This window comes from Hyperolius riggenbachi, chromosome 10 (genome assembly GCF_040937935.1).
Source record: "Hyperolius riggenbachi isolate aHypRig1 chromosome 10, aHypRig1.pri, whole genome shotgun sequence".
Classification (NCBI taxonomy): Eukaryota; Metazoa; Chordata; class Amphibia; order Anura; family Hyperoliidae; genus Hyperolius; species Hyperolius riggenbachi.
Window position 1 is genome coordinate 132,286,440 of NC_090655.1, and position 27,053 is coordinate 132,313,492.

At 44.4% G+C, this 27,053-nt stretch overlaps 2 protein-coding genes across 5 annotated transcripts in view; one reads left to right on the forward strand and one right to left on the reverse strand.

The window, feature by feature from the left end:
• Positions 1-27,053, reverse strand: part of LOC137536102 (cGMP-dependent protein kinase 2-like) — an 843,621-nt gene that overhangs the window by 677,967 nt on the left and 138,601 nt on the right. For 3 of the 4 annotated variants that reach the window (XM_068258139.1, XM_068258140.1, XM_068258138.1), the window contains exon 3: positions 6,873-6,924. The exons of the other annotated variant lie outside the window; for it this stretch is intronic. The gene's annotated coding sequence lies outside the window, so the exon portion shown is untranslated. The remainder of the gene's footprint in view (positions 1-6,872; positions 6,925-27,053) is intronic. 4 annotated transcript variants of the gene reach the window in all.
• The window catches only part of LOC137536104 (collagen alpha-1(XIII) chain-like), a 523,068-nt gene that overhangs the window by 19,139 nt on the left and 476,876 nt on the right, over positions 1-27,053 (forward strand). The gene's annotated exons all lie outside the window — the stretch shown is intronic.

Sequence of the window (27,053 nt, forward strand, 5' to 3'; positions counted from 1 at the left end):
GATGGGTGGCAGTGACAGGGGGTGATTGATGGATGGCAGTGACAGGGGGTGATTGATAGGTGGCAGTGACAGGGGGTGATTGACAGGTGATCAGTGGGTTATTACAGGGAAGAACGGATGTAAATAATGCACTGGCGAATTGATAAGGGGGGGTCTGAGGGCAATCTGAGCGTGTGGGCGGGTGATTGGGTGCCCGCAAGGGGCAGATTAGGGTCTAATCTGATGGGTAACAGTGACAGGTGGTGATAGGGGGTGATTGATGGGTGATTGATGGGTAATTAGTGGGTGTTTAGAGTAGAGAACAGATGTAAACACTGCACTTGGGAAGTGATCTGATGTCGGATCTGCGGGCGATCTATTGGTGTGGGTGGGTGTTCAGATTGCCCGCAAGGGGCAGGTTAGGGGCTGATTGATGGGTGGCAGTGACAGGGGGTGATTGATGGGTGATTGACAGGTGATTGACAGGTGATCAGGGGGATAGATGCATACAGTACACAGGGGGGGGGGGTCTGGGGAGAATCTGAGGGGTGGGGGGGTGATCAGGAGTCCCCAGGGGGCAGTTTAGGGACTAAAGAAAAAATAGCGTTGACAGATAGTGACAGGGAGTGATTGATGGGTGATTAGGGGGTGATTGTGTGCAAACAGGGGTCTGGGGGGTGGGCAGGGGGGGTCTGAGGGGTGCTGTGGGCGATCAGGGGGCAGGGGAGGCAGATCAGTGTGTTTGGGAGTAGACTAGGGTGGCTGCAGCCTGCCCTGGTGGTCCCTCGAACACTGGGACCACCAGGGCAGGAGGCAGCCTGTATAATACACTTTGTAAACATTACAAAGCGTATTATACGCTTCCTATCCGGCGATCGTCGGGTTAACAACCTGCCGGCGCTTCCGATTGGCCGGCGGGTTGACGTCACGGGTGGGCAGAGTCTATTGCCGGCGGATGCGCGCGCATCCCAGAGCGCGATCCCCGGCAAAACAGTGCCCCAGGACCTGACGCCATTCTACGTTACATGGTCCTGGGGCTGCCACTTTGCCGCTACCAATATGAAGTAGGCGGTCGGCAAGTGGTTAAAAATACCAGCAAGCAAGAAAATACTCAAATAACTTTCATAGTACTATTTCACCTACTTGATGGTACTTTTTCCCATTGCAAAATGCTGAAAAGTTATTTAAATAGAAGTTGAAAAATTAACAGTGAATTGCACATGGCCCAAGGTGTGAAAATATCACCTAGGAAAAAATTCAGGAGAAAAAAAAATGAATAGCATATGGGCCACGGGCCTATATGCAATTCACTATATGGGCCACGGGCCTATATGCAATTCACTATATGGGCCACGGGCCTATATGCAATTCACTATATGGGCCACGGGCCTATATGCAATTCACTATATGGGCCACGGGCCTATATGCAATTCACTATATGGGCCACGGGCCTATATGCAATTCACTATATGGGCCACGGGCCTATATGCAATTCACTATATGGGCCACGGGCCTATATGCAATTCACTATATGGGCCACGGGCCTATATGCAATTCACTATATGGGCCACGGGCCTATAAGCAATTCACTATATGGGCCACGGGCCTATATGCAATTCACTATATGGGCCACGGGCCTATATGCAATTCACTATATGGGCCACGGGCCTATATGCAATTCACTATATGGGCCACGGGCCTATATGCAATTCACTATATGGGCCACGGGCCTATATGCAATTCACTATATGGGCCACGGGCCTATATGCAATTCACTATATGGGCCACGGGCCTATATGCAATTCACTATATGGGCCACGGGCCTATATGCAATTCACTATATGGGCCACGGGCTTATATACAATTCACTATATGGGCCACGGGCCTATATGCAATTCACTATATGGGCCACGGGCCTATATACAATTCACTATATGGGCCACGGGCCTATATGCAATTCACTATATGGGCCACGGGCCTATATACAATTCACTATATGGGCCACGGGCCTATATGCAATTCACTATATGGGCCACGGGCCTATATGCAATTCACTATATGGGCCACGGGGCTATATGCAATTTACTATATGGGCCACGGGCCTATATGCAATTCACTATATGGGCCACGGGCCTATATACAATTCACTATATGGGCCACAGGCCTATATGCAATTCACTATATGGGCCACGGGCCCATATGATTTTCACTTTTTCTCCTGACCTTTCTCCTAGGTGATATTTTCACACATTGTTAATAAAATGCCTTTTAAACCACCATTAAGCAAGAAAATACTAAATTAAAAGTCAAAATAAACATACACACATCACATATACTACCCGTCTACTCATCAATCTTTTTGTCCACTGTGATCAATGGAATTCACTGTCCTCCATTTTGAAAATGATAATTTCCCCACAACAGCTTCCTGGTCAGCACACTGTTAAGCTGTAATATTGCCCACTTGAGCCATGGGAAAACATGGACATTACTTTGCTCATCGGTTGTCCTTTCAGTTATAGCTGACAACAACGGATATATAACTGACAGCAACTGCTATATTTCAGTTCTGACAAAATCTTGTCAGAATTGGAAGGAAGCATTGTTAGAAGAAAATTATGCAGGAGAACAGAGGTGCCAAAAGGATAAAACAAAGCTAAATGAGCTTAACCACTTTAGGTCCAGCCGCCTAACCCCCCTTAAAGGACTGACGAGGCCAAGAGGAGTAAAAAAAGTTAATTACTTGCATGGTTGTTTCAGGCATGGAGGACGCCGTCCGCGCCCTCCGTGCCGCTCCTCTGGGTCCCCCCGCTCATTATCCCCCTGGGCAGGCTCCCGACCCCACGGCCCGGCCCGGGCTCTCCTGCCTCTTCAAAGATGGCCGCTTCCTCTGGCCGCAGCTGCGAAGTCTGCCTGGCCGCGAGTGCGGCTGCGCAGCTCTAGGGCCAACCCCCCCCAATCCACACTACGTAGCGTGGATCGGGGGGGTTGGCCCTAGAGCTGCGCAGCCGTCATCAAGCCGGGACCCGGCGCTGACGTCAGACGGAGCAGAGATGCCGGCCAGAGCAGAGGGGCGTGCCGATCGTCGCTGGAACGGCAGAGAGGTGAGTGGATCCTCTTCTTTCCCCCTGCCACCGCCGCTGTCAAAGTGATCACTACGATCCGCTGGCGATCGTAGTGATCACGTGATCAGCAGCCATACGCAATGGCTGCTGATAACTAGGGGGAGATGCCAGCTGTCATATGACAGCTTAATCTCCCCCTCCGGGTGCGTACGGTCGCGTTGGGACGGTTTGTTAGAACGGACGTTGAATCAACGTCCGGTCAGAACGGTAGTACCACCTGCTGGACGTTGATTCAACGTACCTGGTCCGCAAGTGGTTAAAAAACAAATTCTTGGTAAATAGAGTCAATATATTTTATTTATGAACTCCAAATATGCAACGAGTTTTGCCGGTTTGATTCCACTTCATCAGGCAATAACAACGGAGCAATAGCTATGTAATATGTGGTCAGTAGAAGAGCCAGGCACCTCTTAGTAAATGGTTACTAGTAATCTATTAACCATTTACCAGTACATATTACACTATTGGGGCTCTTGGTGTTCCCTGTTTTTATTTGTTAGAAGAAAATGGTGAGCTGTTGAGAGTAACTGATGGTGAGGTAAGTATGTAATATTCATTTGCAGGTACATCACATGTTTATTTTAAATTATTTTACACGGTGAGGTTCACTTTAAGATGATTTTAATAGTACATCTTCACCTACTTTTGGGTACTTTTTCAAATGTAAAATGCTGAAAAGTTATTTTAAAGAGAAGATGACAATGATCTCCTAGTAGACATCTAAGGAAAAAAAGTTAATTGCATATGGGCCCTGGTTTCTACATTTTATCTTCATTTTTGTTAAATATATGCATATTAGAATTGTTGTGTTGTTCTACACCTGAAGTTAGATTTAAACCAGTAAACCCCCGATTCTCAAAAGAATTCCAAATCATCCTATATACTAATTGAAGCACCTGCTAGTGCACACCACAACTATTATATAAGACTACATTCCTGGCCAAAAGTTTAGAGACTGTAAAAAATATTAGTTTTCACAAAGTTTGCTGCTAAACTGCTTTTAGATCTTTGTTTCAGTTGTTTATGTTATGTACTGAAATATAATTATAAGCACTTCATACATTTCAAACGTGTTATTGACAATTACATGAGATTTATGCAAAGAGTCAGTCTTTGCAGTGTTGGCTTTCTTTTTCAGGACCCTGCAATTCGACTGGGCATGCTCTCAATCAACTTCTGGGCCAAATCCTGACTGATAGCAACCCATTCTTTCATAATCACTTCTTTGAGTTTCTCAGAAATAGTTGGTTTTTGTTTGTCCACCCGCCTCTTGAAGAATGACCACAAGTTCTCAATGGGATTAAGATCTGGGGAGTTTCCAGGCCATGGACCCAAAATTTCAACGTTTTGGTCCCCGGGCCACTTAGTTATCACTTTAGCCTTATGACACAGTGCTCCATCGTGCTGGAAAATGCATTGTTCTTCACCAAACTGTTGTTGGATTGTTGGAAGAAGTTGCTGTTGGAAGGTGTTTTGGTACCATTCTTTATTCATGGCTGTGTTTTTTTTGGCAAAATTGTGAGTGAGCACTCTCCCTTGGATGAGAAGCAAGTCTCAGGATGCTTTACTGTTGGCATGACACAGGACTGATGATAGCACTCACCTTTTCTTCTCCTGACAAGCCTTTTACCTGATGACACAATCGGAAAGGGGCTTCATCAGAGAATATGACTTTGCCCCAGTCCTCAGCAGTCCATTCACCATACTTTCTGCAGAAGAGCAATCTGTCCCTGATGTTTTTTTGGGAGAGAAGTGGCTTCTTTGCTGTCCTTCTTAACACCAGGCCATCTTCCAAAAGTATTCGCCTCACTGTGCGTGCAGATTCGCTCACACTTGCCTGCTGCCATTCCTGAGCAACCTCTGCACTGGTTGCACTCCGATCCCGCAGCTGAATCCTCTTTATGAGACGATCCTGGCGCTTGCTGGACTTTCTTGGACGCCCTGAAGTCTTCTTAACAATAATTGAATCTCTTTCCTTGAATTTCTTGATGATCCTATAAATTGTTGATATAGGTGCAATCTTAGTAGCCACAATATCCTTGCTTGTGAAGCTATTTTTATGCAACACAATGATGGCTGCAGGCGTTTCTTTGCTGGTCACCATGGTTAACAATGGAAGATAAATGATTTCAAGCATCACCCTCATTTTAACATGTCAAGTCTGCCATTCTAAGCCAATCAGCCTGACATAATGATCTCCAGCCTTGTGCTCGTCAACATTCTCACCTGAGTTAACAAGACGATTACTGAAATGATCTCAGCAGGTCCTTTAATGACAGCAATGAAATGCAGTGGAAAGGTTTTTTTCGGGATTCAGTTAATTTTCATGGCAAAGAAATACTATGCAATTTATCTGAACACTTTTCATAACATTCTGGAGTATATGCAAATTGATATTACAAAAAACGTAAGCACCAACTATTGTAATTTCCAATATTTTTGACAGTCTCAACACTTTTGGCGAGGACTGTAGTGGGCCTAAGCACATTAATATAACAGGCTCTAGGCCACCCTCACAACCCCCTTCTCCTCCCGCCCGCCACCCCCGCATGTCAGCACATGCACCGCCCGCACAAGCCCGCCCCCTGGCCCCATCCTCTTCCTTCTATAACTGCATGTTGCACATGCGTGGTACGCAAAAGCATGAACACAGGGACACACAGGAGGAGGAAGCAGGAACACAGGGGTTTTATTGTATAGAATTCCTGGCAGATTGACTGTTGAGTGAGCAGTTACTACAATGCAGTTTAACTGTGAACTGGCCGCAGTATGTCCATTACGTGCATAATTACAACTGCATATTAGTATATAGGATCATTTTACATCCTGCTAGAGACCAGATGATTTTTCATTAAGTCCTGATACAAAATTCAAAGAGGGTCTCCTTTTACTTTGTCATTGTTAAATGTAGCATAATGGATGGATAAAATCCTAATCTTATAAAAAACAAAATACATTATTATGATTATTGATTTATAAAGCACCAACATATTCTGTGTTGCTGTACAAAGTAAGAAACATGGGATACAAAATAATACAGACAATGAGATACACCAATATACAAAATATAGAGTTCATCAGAATTTCACACTACAAGTGTGGAAAGATTACATTTATCTAAGAAATCAAATATAAAGCAAGATAATAATAATAATAGCAGCAGCAGGAGTATTAAATGCTCATAATTTTGAGAACAGTTTCAAGATAATTAGTACTTTTGCTTAGCATACAGTATATTCCTATAAATACTGTAGCGTTACATCTGCCAGGCTGAGGTTGGCTGAACTTAGTCTAATATAGCTCATAAAGTAAAATTAGACAGGTAAACTTGGGTTGTTAGCTGCCCTGCTTTAGAAGCCACCAATTCTATTATCTTACCCTGGTATTTCCTGGGATTTTGATGCCTAGATGATTATATCTCTGCAGGGCCGCAGCCATCATGTGGCTACTGCTTCCTAGTCTGCAATTTTCCAAGGCCATGCTTAAGCCATTAGGATAAGTTTGTTATCACAGGCACTTCCCATAGCCAGAAACAGACATGTTTACTTAACAGCAGTGTTCATCATATTCATGCTAATAACCCAGTAGTACTTTCATAGTAATAGAAACATGGGAGCTTTAATTTGTCACCATACAGTATGAGACATTAACAAGAAGAAACTAACAGACATAATGTATCCCGGACCAGGAAGGACTCTATAAAGAAAGTATGTGTGACTTCACATGGATTGAAAAGAAATGATATTGGGGTTGATTCACAAAACTTACCTTATAAAAGATCTCTCCTTAATTATTTCTCACCTTATCCATTAAAGAGACACTGAAGCGAAAAAAAAATATGATATAGTGAATTGGTTGTGTACTATGAATAATTACTAGAAGATTAGCAGCAAAGAAAATATTCTCATATTTTTATTTTCAGGTATATAATGTTTTTTCTAACATTGCATCATTCTATAATATGTGCAGATTACACAACATTCAGCATTCAAAATGAGTCTTTCAGAGCAGTCTGTGCACTAATGACCTCTCCTCTAGCAGAGAAAAAGAAAACAGTTGAGATAATAAAAGTCAGATAACAGGCCTCTCCACGACTTATGCTGGGAATACACGTTAAGTTTTTACTTTAGATAGATGGGTTCGATAGATAAATTCCAACCTGTTGGATCTGGTCGATTCTACTTTCGTTTCGATTCTCCTCATTCAAGTGAATGTAATTGATAAGAAAAGATAAGGAAACGAGAGTAGAATCGAGCAGTGAATCGAGAGTAGAATCGATCGAAAGCGAAAACGACGGCAAAAACGAACGCAAAAACGCATCGTGTATTCCCAGCATAAGACTTAGTCGGAGAGTTAATGGCTTGTTTGCATAGAGATAACAACTGGAGTGTCTTAACTCTTCCTGTACTGGAAACAATTAGACTGATGTATCTGATCTTAATGTTTTATTTCTTAGCTGTACTACACATACAAATCATAATATCATATTTTTTTTTTCGCTTCAGTGTCTCTTTAAATAACTTTTCAGCAACTTCCAAGCCAAATATAAATAAAACCAAGCAGAATAAGTTGTTCCTGATTAATAGTGTTGGTGTTTGATTTGGCATATTGAATTCAGAACACCCAAATGCTGCTGAACACCACATTTCAGTACCGAACAAGTGGACAGGGTCAGGGGAGTTCACATTCTTGTGCTTCAGGGTGCAAATGAGGAAGCATCGGTGTCAAGTAAATCGCTCCATGAAGTGCAAGTAGGCAACCCATTTTGTCCACTTGTCCGGTACTGAAATGGTGCAGAATTGTGGTGTTCAGCAGCATTCAAAACTTCCGAATTCAATATGACAAATTTGAGCACCAACATTAATGATTGGCCTAAAATCATTATTAAACCCATCTTAAAACAGCCCAGATGGATAAGCTTAAAATCAGTACAATGTCCTTATGCTGTATCATACACACAAACATCCCAAATACCACCTGATGTATGAGTCCATTTTTGAAGATAACATGATTATGTATGTGATAAAAGGGGACTGATTTACAAAGCTGAGTGATTTCACCCTCAGATTTGTATGGCCCTGATTACAGGTCAAGATACAAATGCATCATCACACCAATGAGCAACGGAAATGTGCAAAAACCATGTACTACCACAGTTAGCTGCACATCAGAAACACATTCCCAGCCTAATCCTGGCTCAAAATGAATAAGGAAACATTGCACATACAGGAGAATGCAGTACTTGGTAGGAAGCATTCCTTACAATTCCAAATAAATGCATTGTATTGCCTAGCACTTTGTCTAACTATTGTGCATGTGTGTGCAAGTTTGCCTACACAGTGTGTAAAATAAATAGTTGAATTGAGACAGAAATACATTTTTTAAAAAAAGGGTTTTAATCCTAAAAACAACTCCCAACCCCCAGGTTAGTTGGCCAGAAAGGTTGAGTACTAAGCAGCTCATCAGTCCTACATGGCCTCTAACATAGTAGAACGCCATCCCTATCATCACTTCCTTTCTGAGCACTAACCATGAACCCCAAAATTGGCATATATTAATTTCCTGCTTACTTGAATTAGCTACTGAGTAGGGATGGTTGGAAATGCGTATTTAGACAAAATTTAAACTTTAAAAAAAGGGGCTTTCCAATTCCACGGATTTTCCAATTTCCAAAGAAAATGTAAATTTTTTTATCAATAAAGTTAGTTCATTGTAAAAAAACAAAATAAAACCAAACACGGAATCTGCTATTTTTTGCTATGAACGCTATTATGTGGAAACAAAATTTCTGAATGGCAACTGGGGTAAACTTTTTCATTTTCTGCCTAATACTACCAAAGTCTTCTGATTGGCCTAAAATTACTGCGGTAATCCAATTTTCGCCGAAAAAATCAGCATTCTCTTATTGGTGTTGTTTCCAAAATCTCCTGATTGGCCTAAAATGACCACTGTAATTCAGTTTCCGCTGAAAGATTCTGCATTTTCTGATTTGTGTAAAATGTGCATGGTAATCCAATCTGGTCCAATGCTTCCCTTCTATGACTGAGCTACATTTTCAGAGATGCGGTAAGGCCTGGTGCACACCAGAGGAGTTTTTCTGAGCGTTTTGAGTTTTTAAATCGGCTGCTAATGTTATCCTATGTGTCTGTGCACACTGGAGCAATGAGGTTTTGAAAAAAAAAAAAAACCCATAGCATTACATTGGGAAGAGCTTTTAAAACCTCTAGCGTTTGGGACGATACCACTTAACTGCTTACGCGTAAATAATTACGCGTAAGACCGTAAGTTACACGTAGCGCTTACGCGTAAATTTACATTGAATTACGATGCGTAATTACGCTCATGCGTAATTTCGGCCCAGCACTGGGCCATTGGGATTGAGGAAGGACAAAAGCGGTTGGAGACAGGCAGTGGGACAACAATATTGAAGTGGGAATAATTAATAAAATGTAAGTACTTATTGTTAATGGACATCCATTGCAAAACAAGTTTACATTTTTAAAATACATGCATATAAATCACATGCCTTACAGAGTAAAATGCATTACAAATTACTATTTTCCTGTGTTGCTGCCCCTTCCAGTAAGTACTGAAAATATGTTTGGTCTGTCAGATTTTGGACTAGTCCATCTGTTCATGGGGCATTCTCTGTTGTTTTCATATTTACAAAAGCACTTACTGAACTGCAGTTGCTCAGTCCAATGACCTATATAATGTACAACATCTATATAGTGTGACTAACATATTTCCAAAGATCATTTCTATGGAGTGCTTTTGTAGGATAAAATAAAGGAAACACTGAGAATCCCCTATGAGGAGATGGGCTAGCCCAAAACCTGTGCAGATCTGTCAGCTTTTTTACTATCTACTCTAAAGTGACAGCAGCACTGGAGAAAAGTAATTTATAGTACATTTTACTCTGGGAGAAATATACATTTTATATTTATGTATTTTAAATCTTGCAATAATGGCCTTTTAAATAAAAATATTTTTCAAATGTGTCCGTGTATTAAAGGATACCTGAAGTGACATGTGACATGATGAGATAGACATGTGTATGTACAGTGCCAAGTACACAAATAACTATGTTGTGTTCTTTTTTTTCTTTCTCTGCCTGAAAGAGTTAAATATCCGGTATGTAAGTGGTTGACTCAGTTCTGACTCAGACAGGAAGTGACCCTCACTTATAAGAAATTCCAACTATAAAACACTTTCCTAGCAGAAAATGGCTTCTGAGAGCAGGAAAGAGATAAAAAGGGCAATTTCTTATCAGTAAGGGTCACGCTGTAGTCACTTCCTGTCTGAGTCAGGACTGAGTCAGCCACTTACATACCTGATATTTAACTCTTTCAGGCAGAGAAAGAAAGAAAGGAACACAGCATAATTATTTGTGTGCTAGGCACTGTACATACCCATGTCTATCTCATCATGTCACATGTCACTTCGGGTATCCTTTAACCACCTTATGACCGCCTAATGCCAATTGGCGGCCGCAAGGTGGCTCCCCCAGGACCGCCTAATGGTGAAAGGTGTCAAGTCCTGGGGGGAAATTGCAGGGGATGAGCGCGCATTCCCGCGTGAGTAACAAAGCGGAGCTCCGTAAACAGTCTGCCGGTGGCGATTGCTGCTAGCAGACTGAAAAGAATAGAAATGGCCATTTCTTTTTGTTGTACAGTGCAGTGATCTAATGCAGTGCTGTACCTGGGACAGCCCTGTCACTTGGCTGTCCCCTGGCGCGTCTCTGAACACAATCCCCTCTCAAAAGCTGATGCCTATGAGAGAGAATCGCCCTGATTGGACATTGGTGGGAGGGAGGGAAAAAAGATGATATTTAAAATAAAATAACAATGAAAATAATAAAATAAAAAAAATAAAACCCCGGAGCAGCCATCAGAGCTCACCAACAGAAAGCTCTGTTGGTGGGCAGAAAAGGAGGGATCCATTTGTGTGCTAAGTTGTATGGCCCTGCTATAAGCTGTTAAAGCTGCAGTGGCCAGAATTAAAAAAAAAATAGCCTGGTCACTGGGGGGGGGGGGGGGGGGGTAAGCCTGTGGTCCTTAAGTGGTTAATTAATGTCTGACCTTTTGTCCTAATGGGTAAGGTTTACTAATGTACCTCTATGCTGATTTCATCGGAAAGGAAGACATCCAGGGTCCCCTTGCTATTAAAGAAGGCTTCCGAATTCCAATATGTATTACTACCTACTGCCAACAGGCACTGCCACCTCTTCCAGGGCACTAGGCACGGTTAATGAGATGCTAATAATTCACTGTTTTCCAGTGTACAGTACACATGGAAAGGGTCCTTATTCACTTTTTTCTCCTAGGAGATAATTTTTCATCTTCTATTTAAAATAACTTTTCAGCACTTTGCAATTGTAAAGGTAGGTGAAAAAGTAGTGTCAACTGTCAACATTATTCCAAATATTTTTTAGCTTGCTGGTGGCTTAAAATGTATTTTTTTTTGATAAGGTGTGAAGATATCACCTGGGAGAAAAATAGAATTGAATAAGGGCCAAGATGAGAAAAAGGTGAGAGCCAGCTCACTGTAGGTGAGGAAATAAGAGGTTCAGCTTGGATGCGAACAGGAGTGGTTCGGGAATTATTCTTTACAGTTCACTTTGTTCAAACCAGTCTACTCAAGATCGGAGGACAAAACTGCACATCAGCCCAACCCTACAATCACAGTCAGCAGCACAGCTGCCTAGTGCCAGCCTCCCAGAGATACCGTAAATTACAATGTCATGGGGCCCTAGGCAAGGTAGTAGATTTAGAGCCCTCTTGTGGTCCTTTGGGTAAGCTGGTAAGTGGAGAGTGGTCAAAGAAGGTGGCAGTTGGGCTCCTTGACACCCACTAGGCTCTATCCGACAGGCAACTGCCTAGGTTGCCTGGTGGATAAGCCTACTCTGTAATCTCCTTTCTCTAGTTGGAACCCTAATCAGCCATTTTGTTTGCCATATGCATTGATTCCTTATAAAACCTTTCCTTTTCAGCTGCACAAGAATACATCTTTTCACAAACAGATGGAGATGGCAACATAGCTGCTTGATTAATTCTGGATTTCTACTTCTATAGATTTAGCTTTCTTAATTATATTACGTGGCGGAATTCAAACATTGTAAATATGGCTATTTATTGCTTTTTCTTTTATCTATAGAAACATAGCTACAGTGGCATACACTGTGCAAAACCATAAAAGTAAAGCCATATAAACAAATACACATGCTGAGAATAGCAAAATGGAACTGTTTCACAAATGAAAAACACATTTCCAAATCTGAGTGGCTGTGCATCTGCAGATAAGCTACAGAGATATGCTTAAAGGGTATTACTTACAGGGTAACTTTTATTGGATATTTTAGTAACTAGGATGTGAGTAAAGTCCATAAAAACTGTGGCAGAAGCACAAAAGTCTACAGTCTATTGCCTTTTGTTTTGTAAAGTTTGAGAAGGAGACATTTATCTCCCTTGATAAGTTAACAGAAGATGGTGATGAGTGTCTTCAGATTTCTAACATTAGCACTGATGTGCCATTGGGCCTGCATTCCTGTGCAGGCCCTGTAGTACTATGAACCTAAGCATCCACAAGTGTATGCATGCTTTAAACCAGTTCACAATAGTTGCTCCTTAAAACAGGAGTGTAAGCAGAGCAAAGGAAGGTCAAATGGTGCCTGCATTGCATTAAGGAGGACATCCTTCACGTAATGACAGCTTCACTTACTAGATAGAACAAAGTTTTGGACACTGCTGATCATAGCAGATCAATATTTAGCTTCATATGAGGAGGAAATACAGAGAAAAAGAGATAATCCATATCAACAACACATCACAGAATAAAACATTTGACCAGCACTAAAGAACGTAATTTTATACATGTGAATTACCATACTTTTGGCAGTCTACCTCTGAACAAAATGTTTAAGTCTAGCTTATAACAAGGCACAGAAAATGGAGGAATCCTATATAATATAATAATTTCAAGTGTCCCGGCGTCTTATTTTGTGTCAGTGCTTTTGCACTACTGCGCATGTCCTGCACTGACAGCCGTTGGAACAGGACGCAAGACAGGGCCAGTGGCGGGCAGGCCGGGCGTGTGGGCGCGCATGGTGGGTGTGTGTGTACGCGTGGCGGGCACGAGTGCGCACGTGGCCGTGCAACTGGTTGGCACGCTCATGCGTGCTGTGATGCTATGCCGAGGAATGACCTACAGCCCTTTATTAAACGGGCTTAGGTTGTCTAGTTTGCTGAATAAAAGCTTAACAACAAGGCCATAGCTCTTCTCTTTTCAGCAGAGGTGTAACTACAGGGAAGCAGCCCCTGTGACCACAGGGGGGCCCAGAGCTGTAAGGGGGCCCTAACTACTACTCCATTCTCTCCAATACAGGGGTCCATCCTTCAGATCAGGTGTGTTTGTGGCTACACTTGTTATGGGTGTGAATATGATAATGTCCACACTTGTTTTATGACCTTTGCAACATGGGCCCCTGGCTGTGAGAGTCACTAGGGAAAAGCAAGGCAGCAGTTTTTGTTGGCATCATTTTCAGCACCTTGAGGCAATGGATAAGCCATTTGTAACAACTCACATCCCAGCCAGGATATAGAGAAGCAACAAGGATATAAAGAAAAATATACATTTCAAAGATGGATGGTGAATACTGGCGATAGAATGAAGTCACACATTCTGAAAGCTCTCCTTGATTTGGTACCATGGAAAACTTGGTCACTAGGGGAGTGTAAACCTGTGGTCCTCAACGGGTTAAAGTACCAAAAAGTAGGGGAAAAAGTACTTTTCTTGCTTACTGGTGGTTTCAAAGGCATTTTATTAACAATTAGTGACTGAGAAGGAGAAAACTCAGGAGAAAAAGTTAACTGTCTATGGGCCCAGGTGTTAATTCTGTTGTCTTCCTAACACAATACAAACATTCCACAGTGATGCACCTACCAGCAGTAAATATATTGCCATAAGAAAATCATAAGTAAATCAAAGTCAGAAAAAATGATTTTACAATGGACTAAATAACGTATAAAGCAACATTGTAATAAAAATAAGCCATTTTATTAAGATATACTGTATACAGTTAAGTCCCTTTTTAAATATTTTTTTATTTCTAGATCCTGATGGCAAGACGATTTGAATCAGGATGATACCATTTATTATTGGCTAACTTAGAGATCAATAGAAAGTAAGCTTTCGGCTAATAAGCCTTCATTGGACTTGGTTCTTGCATATGCAGGAACAAAGTCCGATGAAGGCTTATTAGCCGAAAGCTTACTTTTTATTTATTTCTAAGTTAGCCAATTAATGGTATCATCCTGATTCAAAACGTCTTGCTTTTACTGATGGCTAACGCGGTTCAACACTCTACTGTATATCATGATAAAGGATGAGGATGGAGGCCAAGGAATAGATCTTCATTAACTATTTTATCCTCTGATTTCTGAAGCAGCGTTAATTTCTTGCACGAAATACTGGAGACTGGATTAATAACACAACTGCGTGAGTAACAGCTGTTCAACAGCCAACATTTGTCTCATCATAATGAGGTAAAAAAATAATAAGATGTCAAGCGGACTCGGTAGACACACGGGCTCTCGAGCCGCACGTAGCCAAGATAAAAGCTGACAGGCTGAATGTTTTATGCCCTATCCTTTCCAACCAAAAGTATACTTCATTTCTGGAGACCCAACTGCATCTAATCTACAGGTCCCTACCATTTACTCTGCCAGTATTTGGCAGTAATGATCTTTCACAACTCCTACAATTTTCTGGTCATGAATGTAAATTCATCTATGCTTTTGTCTACAAGTCTCCAGTATTAAGCAATAACATATTCCCTCTATTAGTGCATTACGCATCGTTTCCGTGTGCCACATAGAAACATAAACCTTCCTATTGAATGAATTACTGCGACCTCTACTTTGAAATACCAGGTCAAACGGTTCCAGGGCTGAGGATACACGAAGGTGACAGAGTCCCATCTACACGTCTGATAACATTCTTTAGTACAGAAATGCTCCAGTGCTGGGGTGTCTATGGTAAAAAGCACATCCTGGGGACTTGTTTTATTCATGTGGTTTCTAAAGGGACTCTATTACAATGATTTCAAAATTGTATGGCGTGTCAAAACCTCAATGTATTACAAAGCAAAACTGATCCACCGCCTGTCAACTGCTGAAATTCCAGGGTACGAATTCCCCTTTGTGTTGCCATCAGCTGTCAACCTAAATCCTATTTTTAGCAAAGCAAAACTCACTCACAGTATCACCACATAGCAAAGAGAGAAACAAAAAGCTTAACATGGCTGCATCTCCATCACATCCTGTGACTTTTGCCCAATAGACATGTGCTTGGCTCAGATTATGTTCTGTATTATGTGTTGCAAGGATTACTATAGTTGAGCTTACACTACCCTACCATGAAAAGAAGAACTTAAAGGTGCTCACATTTCAAACCTTTCATTTTATCGTGAACCAAATATGAGTGACCTGCTTTTATGCATAGGTGATAAGCTTTGTTTGAGAGCTGTTTTTTTAGCAGCTGCCATTTTGTAAGCTACGATTGCTATTGATTACTTTGACCAAAAGACTCACAGAGAGATACATGTTCATATCTAATGACAATGCATATCGTCTCAGTGGTAGGGATGGTCAATGAGGTAGAACTAATTCCAGGGTGATGCTAATTGTTATGCTAATTTTACACAAATTGATGCAGCTTAAAGCTGGACCAATACGGGAGGCGTGGCCGGCAGCCGAGGAAGATGGCCGCAATCTAACCTCGCTCTGCACCCCTCAGCTGCATCCGTAGTAATCCGACCTGCCTTAGGCATCCCACAACCAGTCTATCACGCTGGACCTGGCGGCAAGATAACCCTCTTTCACGGGACACCGATATCGAGCGGATCAAACCACCCGAGAAGCTGATATTTAACTCTCCCCGAGTCACAGAGAACGCCCAAGATGGCGCCAGGGAAGAATCAGCGTGGCGAGTCTCCGGGCCCAGCCTCAGACGACAGCAGCGTCTTCTCACTCCGCCTGTCTACCAGATCGAAGTAGAAAACTTCAGCCACCCCGCGGGGTACAGCAGGTGAGCGAGCCCGCGACCAAGCCCTGCAAGAACAGTTTGAGCAAATTCTGCTGCGTAGGCTGGACGAGACTACAGCCCGCATCACATCCCAACTTAAGAAGGAAATCCGGGAGCTAGGGTCCCGGACTCGTGGACTCGAGAAACGAATGGACAAAGCAGAAATAGACCTAGAGGCCCATGACCGACGCTCACTCTTCACAACTTAAAGGGGAACTGAAGAGAGAGGTATATGGAGGCTGTCATGTTTATTTCCTTTTAAGCAATACCAGTTGCCTGGCAGCCCTGCTGGTCTATTTCTCTGCAGTAGTATCTGAATAAAACCAGAAACAAGCATGCAGCTAGTCTTGTCTGATCTGACTTTAAAGTCTGAGCCACTGAAACACCTGATCTGCTGAATGCTTGTTCAGGGGCTAAGGCTAATAGTATTAGAGGCAGAGGATCAGCGGGGCTGACAGGCAACTGGTATTACTTAAAAGGAAATAAACATGACAGCCTCCATATCCCTCTCTCTTCAGTTCCCCTTTAAGATGGAGGACTTTGAGAATAGGGCCCGAAGAGGAAACCTGAGAGTCAGAGGAATCCCAGAAACAGTGACCGACCTTACCTCCACGATCACTGCGCTCTTCCAAGAGCTCGACCCAACCATTCCCATAGATCGGTTGGAGTTCGACCGTATTCATAGAGCCCTGACTCCTTTAAAACAAAATGGCCCTCCGCGAGACATTATCCTCAAACCCACCTTTTATAACACCAAGGAAGCGCTGCTCCGAGCCGCAAGAGATAAGGGCGAGTTGTCCTTTCAAGGGAATAGTTATCAACTTTTTGTGGACCTAGCCCCAGCAACAGTGCAGCGTCGGAGAGCAATGAAGCCATTCATTCAGATCCTACTCACTAAGCAGATAAAATACAGGTGGGGCTTCCCCTTCAAGCTGACCTTCACCTACCAAAATGAACAGATATCTGTGTCGTCGCTGGAAGAGGCCCAGCAGAAATTTGAACAACTTCGCCTCTGTCTCCCAGCGAGCTCGCCCGCTCACAGTCAGCACTCCTCGAGATCACTCCCTCTTTGGGACACGGTGAAACCCCGCCGAAACAAACCCAGACGCCAAAAGAATCTCGCCCCACTCTCTCAGTTATCGGATCCAGTCTGAAGAACTGTGAAACATCAGGATGGCTAAGTATTCAGACTGGCTATTGTGCATTTTTTGTCTATCTTTTGTTACCTGGCTTTCGAAGCACCTGAACCCCTCTCAGCCTAGGGGAACTTGAACTGTGACTTCTTCTGTGTGAGTTATAAGTATGGGGGGCAGGAAGATGCCCTCATTCATACTGTCTGACAGTTACTTTTGTTCTCATACTACATCTGCCCAGATGGTGTTCGTAGCTTTAAATAACTAACCTGAGTTTAATGTTTGGTTTAATACTGAGAAGCTTTAATGGTGCTCAAACAAACTCCACCTGAACAAACTGTTGGGCTCCCCCCTTGTTTCAGAAGATCCCCAGGCCACCAGTGGTTGTGATCACTTATAACTTATCCAGTTAACTGTTCCGCCACCTCACAAGGTCTCTTAGACACACGAACTGGCAGAGTTAAAATTGCATACAAGGGGGTAGCACTGGAAATCGGACACCAGCCCTCCTATACAAGAGGTGTCTAATAACTGTTTGCCCTGAACCCTCTCTTCCCCCTATCCTAACTACCCCCCCTCCTTGTCCCCCCCCCCTCCCTTCATCCCTCCCTCCCCTCATCCCTCCCCTCCCCCTCTCTTCATCCCTTGCCCCCCTCTGAATCCCTTATTCAACCCCATCCCCTCCTTTCCCATCCTCCCCCTGTTTTCCTGATCCAAATGAGGGTCCAGGTAGCTGCTTCAGCAGCGATTGGTTTACCTGGTTATTGTTCACCTATTTTTGGCCTGTATGATGTCCTGCTAACCAGGTTGGCTCAGTTAAGTGTAATATATTCTTGTGCTTCTCAGGTGTGCCCCAGGGACTGCTATTCAGTTATAGTTAGCCATGAGATGTCCCGGGATTGCCTGGGCCGAGGCGGACCCAGAACATGGTTAATGAATAACTTTCTGAATGATGTTATGTTTTTCTGTAATTTTACTGTTAGACGATGCAGCTGAGGGAGGCTGCCAACCCTCGTTTAGCCACGCTGATGCTTCAGGTTCTGGAGCTCTTTGTGTGGAACCAGGCCCCTTCTGTGCCCATCAGGCACAGAACAGGCCGCTCGTGTGTTTCACACAGCCTCCCTCCATTTGGCCTCCTTCTGGAGGGATGCACCTTTCTTCTCTTATTCTTTACTTCCGTATATCTATTCTTTACTTGCTATTCTCTTTCCCCATCCTTCCTCCCCCCCTTCTTCCCTCTCCCCCACCATTTGTGTCAATCAGCAGACCTGGTTATGAGAAGGATGTGGATTATCTGGGGTTTGATATGGGATCATGTTGTTTATTTCGATCCAAATTACTACACATGTTGATCTAGGATCACTCTCCATTATTTCACATAATGTCCAGGGCTTCAATGTCCCTCAAAAGAGAACAAAGGCATTTCAGTTTTACAAGTCCTGCAAGGCTGATATTGTATGCCTTCAGGAAACCAGGTTCTCGGCCTCCTCCCATCCTTCCTACCTTAGCTACCATTACCCTATGGTGTATCACTCATTGGCACGTGAGAAAGTGAGGGGGGTAACAATAGCCTTTAGAAGAGGTTTACCTTTTAAATGCACAAAGCAAATCTCAGATCCTACAGGGCGATATCTTCTATTGACAGGGACACTGTATGATGCCACTATTACGGTGGTGTCCTACTATGCCCCTAACAGCTTCCAGGAACGCTTCCTGTCCCACTTGATCCAGGTCATAAATAGCCACAGTGAAGGGACATTGCTCCTATGTGGAGACACAAATGCAGTGCTAAACGAAATAGCAGATAGGTCACGTCCCTCTCCCCTAGAGGCGAACTCGCAAAACCCAGGGGCTCCCCGCCCAAACGCAGTAGCAGATCTTTTTAAAGCACAAGGCCTCTTTGATGTATGAAGGGACCTGCACCCCAACACCCGCGACTACACTTTTTATTCTAACCCACATGATAGCTTCTGTAGGATACACCATTTTTTCCTGCATCAGCCCCTCCTCCCTAACGCCCACGTGGCCAAAATCCTTACGTTCACCTGGTCGGATCATAACCCCCTAATGATCCGCCTTTCATCTTTAGTCCCCAGGAAGACCAGCTTTAGATGGAGACTAAATGACTCCCTTTTATCAGACCCACCCACCTTGGAAAAGATTAGATCTTTCCTTACAGAGTTCGCAGAGGATAACAGACGGTCAGTAGAGTCACCCATCACTTTTTGGGAAGCCTTAAAGGTCACGGTACGGGGTCGGCTCATCGGGCTAGCTACATACCTAAAAAAGCAATGCCTTCAGAAGGTACAAGACCTCACCCTAAAACTGGAAAGGGAGGAGGCAGACTGGAAAGCACAACCCACACTCACACTGAAACGAGAGAGAGACTCTCTTCGAGCTCAGCTTGACTCGGTGTTAACTGAGGCGGCTGAGAAACATCTCCGCTGGCAGAAAAATAAATATTATAGATGGGCGAATAAATCCCACACTCTGTTGGCAAAAAAGCTCAAAAACAGAATCTATAAGCCACCTACACTAGCTGTACGCCTATCTAATAATCAGATTACGTGCAACCCCCAAAAAATAACCCACGGTTTCCAAGAGTTCCTAAGTAACCTCTACAGTCGCCCCTCCAGAGACTCTGGCACCCCTATTAAATCTTTTCTTGATAAAATACCCCTCCCCACAATTCCAACAGACCAAATTGAGAACCTGGACTGGGCAGTTACACAAGAAGAGACCCTGGTGGCTATTAAGTCCCTTAAGGTCTCCAAAACCCCAGGGCCAGATGGCTATTCAGGTATGTTCTACAAAAAGTTCAGCGAGGAGTTAGCGCCTCTTCTGACCTCAGTTTTCAACGTGCTCAGGAAGGGAGTTTATCCTTATGCTGACTCACTAAATGCAAATATAACAGTGATCCCGAAGACGGATAAGGAACCCCTGGAACCTCACCAGTTCAGGCCCATCTCAGTCCTAAATATAGACCTTAAATTACTTAGTAAAATTTTAGCATCGCGCGTGAATCTCTTCTTAGCTTCCATAATACATAAGGATCAGGTGGGATTTGTCCCAGGCCGACAGGCGTCCCACGCGACCCTCCGAGCTCTGCAGGTGATCGAGTTGATGCATAGCAGGAAGATCCCAGGACTATGTTTAGCCCTGGACATCTATAAAGCTTTCGACACTGTTTCCTGGGAGTATTTATTCAAGGTTTTAGAGAAATGGGGTTTCGGGGAGTCATTTTTGACCTGGATCAAAGTACTATATTCTAGACGCTCGGCCAGGGTACATTACGCGAGCTATATGTCGGAGCTCATTCCCATTGATAGAGGAACGAGACAGGGGTGTCCTTTGTCTCCTATTCTGTTTATCCTGGCAATGGAACCCCTGGCTATTGCAATAAGACAGAGGGACGGGATCTCGGGAGTGGAATTAGCAGGTATAACACACAAGCAAAACTTGTTTGCTGATGACCTCTTGCTCTTTCTTACAAAACCAGATTCCTCGATTCCCGAGTTAATGTCCCTCTTGTCGGATTTCTCTAAGGCCTCAGGACTACAAATAAATCCAACCAAGTCCCAAGTTTTGAATGTTACCTTGGGCCCAGAGTCCTGCTCCTCTCTCCAGTCTCAATATACGTTTAAGTGGCACTCGGATTCTATAGAATACCTGGGCATACAATTGACTAGCTCATATAAGTCACTATTCAAACAGAACTATTACCCCCTGTCTCGTTCCCTCTCTAGATGGCTCTCACAATGGTCCACCTTTAACCTATCCTGGCTGGGCCGCATTAATGCGATAAAAATGACACTTTTGCCCAAGATCCTATTATTTTAGAATGCTACCAGTGAAGGTCCCCCCTCACTTTCTCAGAATGCTCCAAAACAAACTAGCCAAGTTTATATGGGCAAACTCTCGCCTTAGGATCTCTAAATCTATAATGCATACCCACAGAAGCACTGGAGGCCTGGGGGTACCACACCTAACCAATTATTACCAGGCATCCCAGATAGTACACTTGATAGATCTATACAAAGGTGAGAGAATGCCCCTCTGGACTTATTTTGATATCCCAGCGTCATTTCCTCAGTCAGTTCAGACTCCCATCTGGCTTTCTAAATCTCACCGACCTACTAACCTCAGTACAGTAATGCAGCACTGTCTAACGGTTTGGGACTCAATCCGATATTCGAAAGGCCTGATGTCCCCTTCTCTCCCGCTCATGTCTTTTATCAACAACCCTTTGTTTACACCAGGTTGGCACAACTCCTATAGCTTCAGGTGGTGGAGGGACCAGGGCCTGGAACAAATTCAGAAATTGACAGACAGCTCAGGTGTCCTCTCCTGGGAGGGGATAGTTGATAAATTTAAAATCCCTAATGCAGAGCGCTTTCGCTACATGCAGTTGCGCCATTGGCTCAGGTCCTTTCTGCCGCCCCAAACAACTTATCCGCTGTCCCTCACCAGATTTGAACACTTCTGCTCTAAGGATCCCTTCTCCAAAGGGATTATATCTGTTCTTTATACTATTTTGAATGAGCCCTCCTGTCCCCCTACTCACTTGTACATGGCCCGATGGGAGTCTGACCTACGAGGATCTAGGCCCAGAGAAGGATGGGAGAAGGCTTAGACTGCACTCCCGAAACTATCAATCAACCTCTCAATAGTAGAGTCTGCATACAAAGTATTCTTACGTTGGTACTGGGTCCCTACTAGATTAAAACACTTTTCAAGTGCGAACTCTGGCCTATGTTTCAGAGGCTGTGGGGCTCCAGGGAACATGGTCCATACCTTTTGGTCCTGCTCAATGCTCTCCAGATACTGGTCAAAAATTTTCAGGCTCTTCCACACTCTATTTGGGGTCCAGATAGCAAAAGACCCTTGGGCCGCCCTTCTGCACTTCAGAATAGACACTCTGAACAGAGACCAACAAGTGCTAGCACATTTTGTGTTTGTAGCAGCCAAGCAGAGTATTGCCAGAGCCTGGAGGACACAATTTGTCTCCTTCCCGGAGATGAAAGAAGAGTAACTGCCTGTATGATTCAGGAAAAGATGGCAGCTACCCTTGAGGACAGGGTGGACAGATTCAATAGAATTTGGGAACCCTGGCGACTGTCAGAAGGCCTCACCTAAAGAACTCACCTGTAAAGGCCTCGAAGGCCCCAAACAACACCCCTTTAGGACCTTTCTTTTTGACACACTCCCCCTCCCATCTCCCCCCCCCCCCTCTTCCCCTTCTTCCTTTTCCTTCTCCTTTCTTCTCTCTCCTTTCTTCTCACTCTTCTTCTGTGGCCAACTGGTCACCTGTATTCACTCCTGGTCATGTTCGTGACCTAGTTGGAAAGTTTCCGTGAATATATTAAGCTACTCTGATTGAGATGCCGTGGCAAGACTAATGGAAACTTCAGTAGTTAAAGTTATATAACAATTAATGTTGGTTCACGAGCTGTACCTCTGTTATAAGTTGGTCTGCGACCACACATGACTGTAATCGCTTTTCTATATAAAATGTAAAAATTAAATAAACATTTTGAAACAGAAAGCTGGACCAATACAATGCCAACACTACAGTTATATGCACCATATTTTTAAAACCATCAGCTTAAATGATATAACTACCTTTTGTGATCGTCACTTTGACAGATTGCTATAGGCAATATGTGTTACAGTATTTCCCGCCATATAAGACACACTTTTTCACCCCCCAAAATGGGAAGAATAAGTCCCTGTATGTTATACAGCAAATGCAGGAAATCCCCGACTAATGGACGCCCGCATTAGCTCCCCCGTGTCTCCGCTCCCCCAGTGTAATAATCAGTGTAGCAGCAAGTCTTACCTAATCCGGGGCTCCCACAGGGATCGCAGACATTTCTTCTCTTGTGCAGCTCCCCCTAGTGATGGCTTCTGCTGATGACGCGATCAGCAGAAGCCACCAATAGAGGAGTAGTGCGGGCGAGAAGAGTGGTCTGCGATCCCGACGGGAGCAGCTGGATTAGGTAAGACATGCCGCTACACTGCTTATTATACCAAGGGAGGGGGGGGAGACACGGGGGAGCAGACCACACAGGGGGAGCTGGGGACACACATGGGGGCACACTGGGGACAGAAGGGGACACACTGAAGACAAAAGGGGACACTTGGCCTTGATTCATAAAAGTGAGTACGGTAGTTCAGAGACGGGCAGGAAATTACCGCTAGCGGTAAATGAGGGTTTTTGCAGAGAATTCATTTAAAAAAATTCTGAGTGCGAGGTGATTGCGATAGCAGTCGGTAAGTGTACGGTAAGTGTGCGGGGTGGTGCGGAAAGCTGTCGGTATAATTTGCTGAGTGCGGTAGTTTGCCGCTGACTTCCTAATGACAAGGTGCATGCTGGGTAGAAGTGGGCAGTTTTAGACACACTTGACTTATTTTTTATAAATATTAAATTATATATATATATATATATATATATATATATATATATATATATATATATATATATTATATTTATTCTTATAAATTATCTAACTCTGAACGATTTATGAAAGCCTGGGTGATATTACAACCACCCTTCCTCCTCTGTATCCTTAAAAATTCCACAACACAAAATTCCACAAGCTGAAAGGGCTCCATTTGTCACCTAAAATGCTACTGTGTAGAGCAAACTCGCCAGGTCTTTGTTGGCGATAACAACATGTTATTTATCGCTTTCTTAATCCCCCCCCCCCCCCTTTTTTTTTACCTGAATACACTTCATTCAGTTTACCGACACAAACAACGTTTTCATTACCACACTATTACCGCATGCGGTAAAACAAGCATAAAACATGCGTAAAACATGCGTTAAATTTTATGAATCCCCTATCAACAACATACCATGCGGTAATTTACCGCTTGGGCGATACAGCATGCGGTAATACTCTATGAATCGAGCGGATCACCCAAAATACACGTAACACCCAAAATACAAGTAATCTGGCAGCAGTGGTCCCCCAAACATACACAATCTGGCAGCAGTTCCCCAAAATACACGTAATCTGGCAGCAGCCGTTACCCTTACATACACATAATCTGGCAGCGGTTCCCCAAAATACACTTAGGGTCTTATTCACAAAGCGGTGATAACTCAGTTATCACGCCTAAAAGACTTTAGGCGTGATAACCTTTGCAATAGCAAAGTTATCACCGCTTTGTGCTCTAACTCGCGCGAAGCAAACGCGTATGCGCGCGCGCAAAGTCCCATAGGGTTTAATGGGGGCTGCGCGCGAAGTGCGGTGCGTTGCGCGCAAAACTTTGCGCGCGGGAGTTTCGTGCGAGTTTCTTCACATCACGCCTAAACTAAGTTTAGGCGTGATAAAGGGCTTTTCACAGGCGTGCAAACACTTTGCACCGCTTTGTGAATCAGGCCCAAAACCTGTTAACAGCGGTTCCCCAAAAATACAGATAATCTGACAGCAGTTACCCCAAAATAGGTACCCCCAGCATAGGTAGCCAGGTCTATAGATGTCCCCAGTATAAGTAGCCATGAGTATAGTTGTCCCCAGAATAGGTAGCCAGGTGTATAGATGTTCACAGAATAGGTGGCCAGGTGTATCTGTTCCATAAGTAGCCAGGTGTATAGTAGTCCCCAGTATATGTAGCCAGGTGTATAGCTGTCCCCAGTATATGTAGCCAGTGCTATATGTGCCCAGTATATGTAGCCAGGGGTATTTGTGCCCAGTATATGTAGCCAGAGGTATATGTCCCCAGTATATGTAGCCAGGGGTATATGTGCCCAGTATATGTAGCCAGGGGTATATGTGCCCAGTATATGTAGCGAGAGGTATATGTGCCCAGTATATGTAGCAAGTGGTATATGTGCCCAGTATATGTAGTCAGAGGTATATGTGCCCAGTAGATGTAGCCAGAGGTATATGTGCCCAATATATGTAGGCAGGGGTGTATGTGCCCAATTTATGTAGTCGGAGGTGTATGTGCCCAGTATATGTAGCCAGAGGTATATGTCTCCAGAATAGGTAGGCAGGGGTATATGTCCCCAGTATATGTAGGCAGGGGTATATGTCCCCAGAATAGGTAGCCAGGTGTGCCCCCAGCAGGAGGGGAGCAGCATAGAGAAGAGGGAAAGCTGTGGGCACAGCGGGGAAGGGGGGCCATTTCCCCCCTCGTTCCCTCACCTTGGGGCTCCCCCTCCCTCGCTCTCCCCTCCAGAACGAAGTTTGTGCGGTGGCTGGCAGCGGGCAGAACTAACCTCCGTCTCATAGGCGCGGGATGCTCTAATGGATTTGCCGCTAGTCTGGTCTAGTCCAGACCAGAGCAGCGGCACCAGAACCTCCGGCGCTTGGAGCGAGATGGAGGTAAGTTCCGCCCGCTGCCAGCCTCCACATTAGACTTCGTTCTGGAAGGGAGAGCGAGGGAGGGGGAGCCCCAAGGTGAGGGAAGGAGGGAGGAGATGTCCCCCCTTCCCCACCGCTATCCCCACAGCTCTCCTTCTCTGTGCTACTCCCTGCATTCGGGGCACCTGTGTTGGGGCACCCCAGTAAATAGATTGGGGGCACCCTAGAACATGTTGGGGGCACAGGCCCCCCTAAAATAGGGCTAGCGACGCCCATGTCTATAAACCTTGTCTGAACGGCTATGGATAGAACCTGAAAAAAGTATGTCAACCTTGGCTGGATCTTAACTGCTGAAGTACAACCAGTCCAAGATAGTGAGTAAGTATTCCAGAGTTTTAGATTTTTGATAAGTTCAGGTATTGTGAGGTAATAGTTCCACTTCAACTTAGTTACATAAATGTATTCTCAAATATTTGAGGTAGTGAGATTTAAAGAGGAACTCCATTATTTTCACTGGAGTTCCTCTTTAAATCTCACTACCTCAAATATATTACAAAATACAGGAGGCAAGGAGCTAGGAACAAGGATAGGTGATCAGAACACAAGGCCTACAGCACAAAATGATCTAGCAATGTTCTTCTGCTAGAGGCAGCCTTAACCACTTCCCGACCGCCCAACGCACAGAGGCGGCTGGAAAGTGGACCCCGCAAGGACCGTCGCATGCACAGAGGCGGCGGTCCTTGTAGGGGCTTGGGCGGCGCGATCGCGTCATTTGTGACGCGATCGGACGCCGGGGACTGGCTCCGCCCACCTCGTGCTGTAACCCACCGGCCGTTCGGAAGCGCCGGCGGGTTACTAGCACCCGGATCGCCGCATACAATATGTATAATACACTTTGTAATATATACAAAGTGTATTATACAGGCTGCCTCCTGCCCTGGTGGTCCCAGTGTCCGAGGGACCACCAGGGCAGGCTGCAGCCACCCTAGTCTGCACCCAAGCACACTGATCCCCCCCCCTGCCCCCTGATCGCCCACAGCACCCCTCAGACCCCCCCCCCCCCTGCCTACCCCCCAGACCACTGTTTGCACCCAATCACCCCCCTAATCACCCATCAATCACTCCCTGTCACTATCTGTCAACGCTATTTTTTTTAACCTGCCCCCTTGCGGGCAATCTGATCACCCACCCACACCAATAGATCGCCCGCAGATCCGACGTCAGATCACCTCCCAAGTGCAGTGTTTACATCTGTTCTCTACCCTAAACACCCACTAATTACCCATCAATCACCCATCAATCACCCCCTATCACTGTTACCCATCAGATCAGACCCTAATCTGCCCCTTGTGGGCACCCAATCACCCGCCTACACGCTCAGATTGCCTTCAGTCCCCCCCCTTATCAATTCGCCAGTG